Source organism: Cynara cardunculus, assembly GCF_001531365.2.
Source record: "Cynara cardunculus var. scolymus isolate 2C chromosome LG 6, CcrdV1, whole genome shotgun sequence".
NCBI classification, from domain to species: domain Eukaryota; kingdom Viridiplantae; phylum Streptophyta; class Magnoliopsida; order Asterales; family Asteraceae; genus Cynara; species Cynara cardunculus.
The window spans coordinates 6,313,404-6,321,207 of NC_037533.1; positions in this window are offsets into that span (position 1 = coordinate 6,313,404).

Here is a 7,804-nt window from a genome sequence, read left to right on the forward strand (position 1 = left end):
ATAGACAACAGAGGTTCTGTCACTCTAGACTTGTACGATTGAACATCTTCTGTTGTTGGTCCTCTGTGGTCTTCTGTGGTGGAACCTCTTCTGTCAACACTTGCAGTATTTACTTTTTCCATACTTTTACATTAAATGAAATGAGAGCTAACAGGCCTCATCTGGCTCTAGTCTACACAGCCAAAGGGAAGCCACATTGCAAGGCTCATCCTTTCATATAGATGAGACCTTTGAAAAGATAAGTGGCATGTCTCCCCATGCCACGATACTTGCCCACATAGAGGGATGTGTTTCCTCTATACTATTTGTTGATCCCCAAGCTTGTTCAGACCAAGTTCTAGGTGCGCACGACTCTTAGGCCCTCGATTAGCCTCTTAGTCCACTCATTGATGACCTTCCTTAGGACTCTGAATTGGTTGAAAGATCTTATCATGACAAAATGTATGTAGTATTCTATTCTGATAAAGAGGTACGAGGATTAGACAAAAATCTCTCTAGATTCAACGTTCAAATAGATCTAAATGAAGGTGTCCTAGGAACAAGGACTCAATCTGGACCATGTGATGAGCCATAGGTTACCCCTACTGAGTATGTCACAAAGGCAGAGTTCCATGCTTTTTCCACCTCTATTAAGTGCTCCTTGGAAGAGCTAAAACTCACAATGGCCCATGCATAGCCATCAACCTCTGCATCTGCTTTGAATGATATTCGAGCATCCATCGTATCTTTGAAAGCTGAGTCTCCGACGAATGCTAAACTTCTCAAATGACAAATGGAATTGATAACTCATACCAAAGCCACTATGTAAAGGGTGGTGGATTACATGAAGAGGGAGGGGTCAAGGCTCATAATCACGTCTGTCTCTGTGGATCAATTCCAAAAGTTCACAAAGGACATGGTCAAGTAGAACGAGATGTCCTTGATTCGCATAAGCGCTCCGGCAGACTAAATAACAAGAACCGACATGGTCGCTCTGGGCGATAAACTCTTGCAGAAAGTGTATGCCCTCACCGGACTTCAACTCAACAGCCAAGGCAGCAGCTGTAGAGATATGTCTATCCCTGGCTATGTTTATATTCAGAGTAGACGTTGCGATCAATAAGGTGACTCAAGCAGCACCACACATTGTAGAGATAATTTATGAGAAGGTGAAACAGATGCCACCTGTAAAGCTAAAGAAGAAGAGGAAGAGGAGACCGAAGAAAGTGGATTTTACATACACAGAATGCTCCAAGAAGAGGAGGAGATTTGATGATCATGAGAATCCAGATGACTCTGGCCTTCAAGACAATCAAAAGGGGGAGAGCTCTCATCAACATGCTGCTCAAGCTACCTCTATATCCTTTGAACTAGAGCCTGCAACTTCACCAAGACCTCAAGATTAATCAGAACCTGCCTCTACATCTGTCTTAGGTGAAGACATGAAAGCAACTACCTCCCCTCAAAAATTAATCACGAATTCTCCATCTACATCAACTTCATCCTCAAAGCCATTCATGGAGGTAGCTTAAGAACAACCATACAAAGACAAAGAGAAAGTTGTGGTCAACGTCATTGAATCAGAGTCTGAGGATGAACCCACTGTTTCAAAACAGGTGAATCCTTCAAGACTCGCCTTTGCGTCTGTGTCTGTATCAACTTCTGCTCCTACTCTAAAGCAAATCCAGCCTATGCACCAAGCTCCAAGTTAACATCTACAAAATCCAAGTCAACCAAAAGCCAATAGCAGGAGACCTCCAAGATCCAATCCCACGTACGACAAAGTTCTAGAAATAAGGGATCAAATGGACGCTATGAGGAGGCCTTTTCCTAGAAACAGGGTGATTGAAGATCCAATCGCCAATGAGAAGATATATCAATTTCTATACAAAGACAGGGAAGAGGTGCCTCGCATGAAATTCAATCTACATCCCATAGTCGAAGAGCATATCAGAACAAAGGTTTCTTCATCAATACACATTGCCCTATAGCCAAGTTTACTTCTGCGATAGGATAAGTGTTGGACATCAAGAGAAGAACCTTTACTCATAACCACATTAAATTCTACAAATTAAATGGTGGAGAGGTCACAAAGCCAAATAAGTGTGTTCATGGACGGTGACCTCATAAATCTGAACCCTTGGGATCTTCTCACTTTGTACTTCCACACTGACCATAAAAGGGATAAAAGGGATCAAATATGTCGTGTCTAACTCTGCAAAAAGAGAAACGATGACGAATTTGTTGGTATACAAAAGCAAGGTGGATTTCCAAATAGATCTGGAGATGGGTATGGACTAATTGTCTGTACTGCACCAAATGAACAACTTGAAGGCATTAAACACATCCCATCTTGGACAACCTTGTTGATCGAGAGCTTGGAGTCATCTTCCAAAACGAGCTTAGAGAGAATGTCTTCTTTAGAGCAGACGAAAAGTATCTAATGCAACTCTGCACTAGATCAAAAATCATTTGGTTTGGAAGAGAGAAGAAGATCCCTCATCAAGAGATGGAGCCTCTTAGCTTATACGGATAATTGATAGCGTGCTATAATTTTGTGAGCTTCATAGGAGGTTCATGAAGTTACAACATACTTAGGCTCCTATATTTGTAATAATGTTTTGTACTTTTTTAGTTTTGTCAATTTCAATAGAAGTCATTTACAGAGGACCTTGCCGACCTCTTGCTTTCTAGACTAGTATTTAAATTCTAGGAAGACTTTTATTACACTTAGGGGGAGATTGTTAGATTATTTATTTAAAAGTGTAAGTAAAAAGCCTCTTGCTCAAGTCAAGAGGACTTAGTCTGAAAGCATCCTGGAATCAAGAGCTCGGATACAGAGCTTGGACACAGAAGGAAACAAGACCAAAGACATGTGCGCCTAAATTACAAGTCCTCAAATACAGAGCTCAACTCCTAGACATCGAGCCTCTTCATAGTACATGTAGAGCCTCTGAGTCTCCTACTTAGCACGTCTGCGTGAAAGTTCCATGGATCCTCTTACAAGTGTTCCAGTCTTTGTCCGACACGTATTCGGAAACAATTATTGAAATCAAACTTGTGGAGGCAGAAGACTGGTGGATGCATTGACTTTGCCAAAATGCTAAATTATGGAATATTCCTTTTTTGGAAACGCCTATAAAAGGTTATTTCCTCTAAGGATATAATTACCAATTCATATATTGAGAAGACGTGCTCCTGCCTAAATTAGAGAGAATATTTTGTGCACTTGTGAGATTTAGCTTGTTAGAGATTTTTCTACACACACATGACTATGTGTTCTTTGTGTTCTTGTAATCTCTTCAAGCTTAAGGGCTGTTTACCAAATCTTACCGGGTAAGTGCTGTCCGAGTAAGAGTGCTGACCCGGGTAAGTGCTATCCCGGTAAGTGCTGTCCCGGGTAAGAATGTTTACCAAATATTTTTGGTAAGTGCTTACCAAAAATATAATGACCATTATAACCCTATTTGTAATTATATATTGAATAATATATGATTATTTTTGTTATTAATAGTTTAATGGAAGAAAAAAAACAAAATGTATATTTTAAATAAATGTTTACCAATAAAAATAATACCATTTTACTTCGTTTCATATGTTAACTGTCAAAAGACAACAAAATATAATTTTCATACTTCAAATTAAATAGAAAAATATATTAATAGTCGTTCATACTTAAATACAAACGAGATATCAAAATAATACCATTTTACTTCGATCTTGGTGCACCAAGGTTCTTCGGTGTAGCGAGCATCCCCAAGGGAAGTTTTGTAAGCGGTTTTCCTATTGCATTCCTGCAAACAAGATGTTCAACAGTTGCTCTACAACTCACCCCTCTGAAAGAAGTCAAGAACTCTCTCTTTTCAGTTTCTAATCACATAGTTATTTTTTAGTAATATGGTAAGTTGTTGAATCTACCAGCAAAGGAATCGATTATACTTTCTGGCATAAATCCCAAGGGGTTCAACTATTCCTCACTTTTCACATCTAAAAACAATCATAAGCCCTCACTCTGTTCATGAACTACACCATCAAGTTCATGTACAGTTCCTCCTCTATAGACCCTTCTAGGTTATTCTTTGAATCAGTGACCGAAAATGTGTTCGCATGTATTTAGGGAAATCAAGAAAACCAACACATGATTCTTGAATCAACATTGAACGAAAATAAGATAGAAGAAAAAATCTACAACTATGAGCAAAAAATCAATCAATCAAGTAGGAGCAGAAGTACCTTTTCGAGCAATGAGGGAGCGATAGGGAGACGGGAGAAAGTACCTTTTCGAGCAGCCAAGGGAGGATGAGCAATAAGGGATGAGGACCGACTGAGTGGTAGCAGGGAAAGTCGGGACCGGCGAGGGAGGAGGATGAGCAGAGAGGGAGCGACTTGGTGAAAATGGTGAAAAGGGGGCAAGTATGGAAAGGGAAAATCTGACCAGGGTAAGCATGAAATCGATGCGGGCCGGGTCAGTAGTTCGGTCAGATATCGGTCAGATCTCAATCAGATATATGATTTGGTAAACACTCTGACTGTTGACCGAGTCAGATATGCTGACCGAGTCATCCCAGTCAGTAATTAGTAAACAGCCCCTTAGTGAAATACAACCGACTTGACTGCTTTTTCAAATATCTTTGTGTTTTAGTCATTTCAATTAACCTTTCTAGTATTATTGCAATTGCTTCTACTTACTAGTTAACTTAAGCAGTAATTACTAGTGCATATGAGGTTCTGTGTTCCTACAACAAGGATCAGAGAAGCTTTTCTTGAAGATGTTTATTGGGAAATCTTTGTTCATTCTCCAAGGGATCTTGACATTGAAAAGGTGTTGGGAATTTGAAGGGAGAGTCCAGTTTACAGAAAAGAGTACAAGTACTTCATGAATGCAAAGAGAAGACCTGTTCACTGTGTAAAGACCTTTCACCAAATCGTATCAGTTAAGAAGGTTGAGGCCAAACAACTGTTCAAGTTGTAGTATCCAGTCTTCTACGTTGTTCTCCAAGATGGAAATGTTTGGAGCTTTTGTGAAGCAAATTTTCAGAATATGTACCTTGAAGACTTAGAATTCATATACCACAAATTTAGAAAATCAAACTGATAGATTGGAAGGAGTTGTAATAGCATTGGAAGCCATCAAAAAGTTCCTAAAAAGATATAGCTAGTTATCTTCGGTGATTAATGTTCAAATGGGTTATGAAAGCAATCAAGAGAAAGTGAATATGCTTAAACCTAATCAAGAGCTAGAAGATGTTGATGGTTATCCATTTGTATATGATTCTTGAAGATCCAGAGTTCGGTGTGGTATACAAGAATGCTGAAAGTGAGAAAAGATTCCTGAGATTCTCTGAGTTGTCAAAGTACAGTGATGACACAATTAAATTGATAAAAAAAACAGCTAGAATCCATAAAGATGCTTGATGATAAAGCTTCAGGGTCTGACAAGTTAAACATGAAGGAAAGGTATTTGCTGTTTAAAGCTTTGGAGCTGTTTGACGAGAAGATTGAATACAAAAATGTTGTGAGAAGACTGGAGACTCATCTTGGATTTAGGAGATCAAGATTTACGATATCCGGAGCTTGAATCCAAAGCGGAAGAATGTTGGATTTAAAATTCTATTGTGTTAGCTCTCATTTCCTTAAATGTAAAAGTATAGAAAAAGTAAACTGCAAGTATTGACAGAAGATGATCTGTCACAGAAGACCACAGAGGACCAACAGCAGAAGATGCTCAAGCGTTCAAGTCTCAAGTGACAGAACCTCTGTCGTGTCTCACAGAGGTTCTGTAAACTGGTCCTCTGCAAAGACAATGCTACAAGACAAAGACGACAKAACCTCTGTCGTGTCTCAYAGAGGTTCTGCAGTCTGTCTTCTGTGCAGATCTTCTTTAGCTGTTTTACTKTGGTTTATTAGCTGCWCGTGCCTWTCACGTGTTCTTGTCTGTAATCTGTTTTTGATCGAACGACTTAGATTAATTTGCTTTAGGTCATGTCAGAAAACGGTTACTTGCTTGTATAAATAGCAGCGTAGGCCCTTGTATTTCAGTGTGCTTCAGTATTGTAATTGTCAACATTTTCATCTAATTGAAAATCATTTGAAGCTCTCTCTTGTGTTCATCATTAATCTTCATCTGTGTTCTTATTGATTTCTACTTRAGTTKATTCAAATCATTTYCGCTGBATTATCTCTGTCAACAGATCATCCAAGTAAGTAATCTTTACCAAGAAATAGAGTTAATCGATCCAACAATTGGTATCAGAGCATGAATCAAATTTTAATTTGATTTATTCTGTTCTTGGTATTCATCCTTATTCGCTCAAGAACACACAGTCGTCTTCTTMACCRGGTTACCCTGTTTTCACTGTTCTATCGATTTTCTTCACTTTTCTTTTGATTCTTCCTCTTTCAATGGCAAATTTAGCCAATACATCCTTCATGAGTACGGGTTCATAGTCTAGACCTCCCACACTCATTCGCGAAGAATACCCACAATGGAAAGTTCGAATGGTGAACTTCCTCGAAGGGATTCATCCTAGAATCTGTGAGTTCCTGTACAACCCTCCCTACGTCCCAATGAATCTAATTCCTGGAGTTCCAGCAACTGGAACCACACCTGAAATACTTGAGCACTACGAACCACGTCCTGAAGCAAACTGGAGCGACGAGGACAAGATTATCGTCGATTTGGGGAACAAATGTAAACATTTATTGATCATGGCAATTCCTAATGACATCTTCAAATGTATTGATCATTGTCAACTGTCCATGGAGATCTGGGCAGAACTGKAAAAGCAAATCGAAGGTGGAAGGAAAACGCTAAAGAACAATCGTTCTATCTGCATCGACGAGTACTACGGTTTCAAGGCTAAAGAGGGCGAGTCTCTGTAGGATACATACGCGAGACTAAACACGTTAATAAGTAACTGTAAGAGGTATGGCATCCCGAGAACAGCAGAGGAGAACAACTCGCTTTTCTTGAAAAGCCTTGGGGCTGAATGGATGAATATCACAATGTCCATGAAGGCCATCCTGGATCTAGAAACATGGACATTTGCAGACTTGTTTGGATCTCTCAAGAGCCAAGAGTCCCAAGTTATGCAAATGAAGAGAAACTTTGGTGGCCCTTTGGCTCTAGTTGCAGAGGACGGGTGTTCTGGTAAGGGAAAGGAGGGAAAGGAGGTAAAGGAGAAGAAGAAAAAGAAGGTGGTGCTGGTTGCAGAGAGTGACAACAGTTCCGAGGAAGAAGAGGTCTCCATAAAGGAGATGATGAAGACTCTTGCCTTGATCACAAGAGAATTCAGGAAGGGTGGAGAAAGGAAGGAGTTCAAAAGCTTCAATCGCAGAAGCTTCACGGAAGGAGAAAGGTCAGAGAAGAAAGAGAAGGAACAGAAGCCCTTTCAGAGGGTTGAAGAACAGAGGAAGGAAGAGCCCAAAGATGGCTGCTTCAAGTGTGGCAAACCCGRCCACTATGCTGCAGATTGCTGKTCTAAAGGACCAAGGGCACCATAGAGGGGTCCAAAAGACGCAGCCTTCTACAAAAAGAAGGCTGAGTACTACCAACAGAAGTCCCTACTAGCTCAATCTAGTGAGCTAGTTACAGACGAATCCTCTGACGATGATGATCAGAACTCGCATGGGAAGACTCAGACACAAAGGATGAACTCTTATGTGGGATGGCTGACGTTGAGACAGACTCCTCTGCGAGAAACGATCAAGAGGTCTCTACTTCCTTCTCTTTTAACTCCTTTGATTTTTTCACAAAGATCCTTGAAAATCTCGATACATGTCATTTGGAGCATCAAAATTTTAAAGAAAAACTTTCATTATGTGA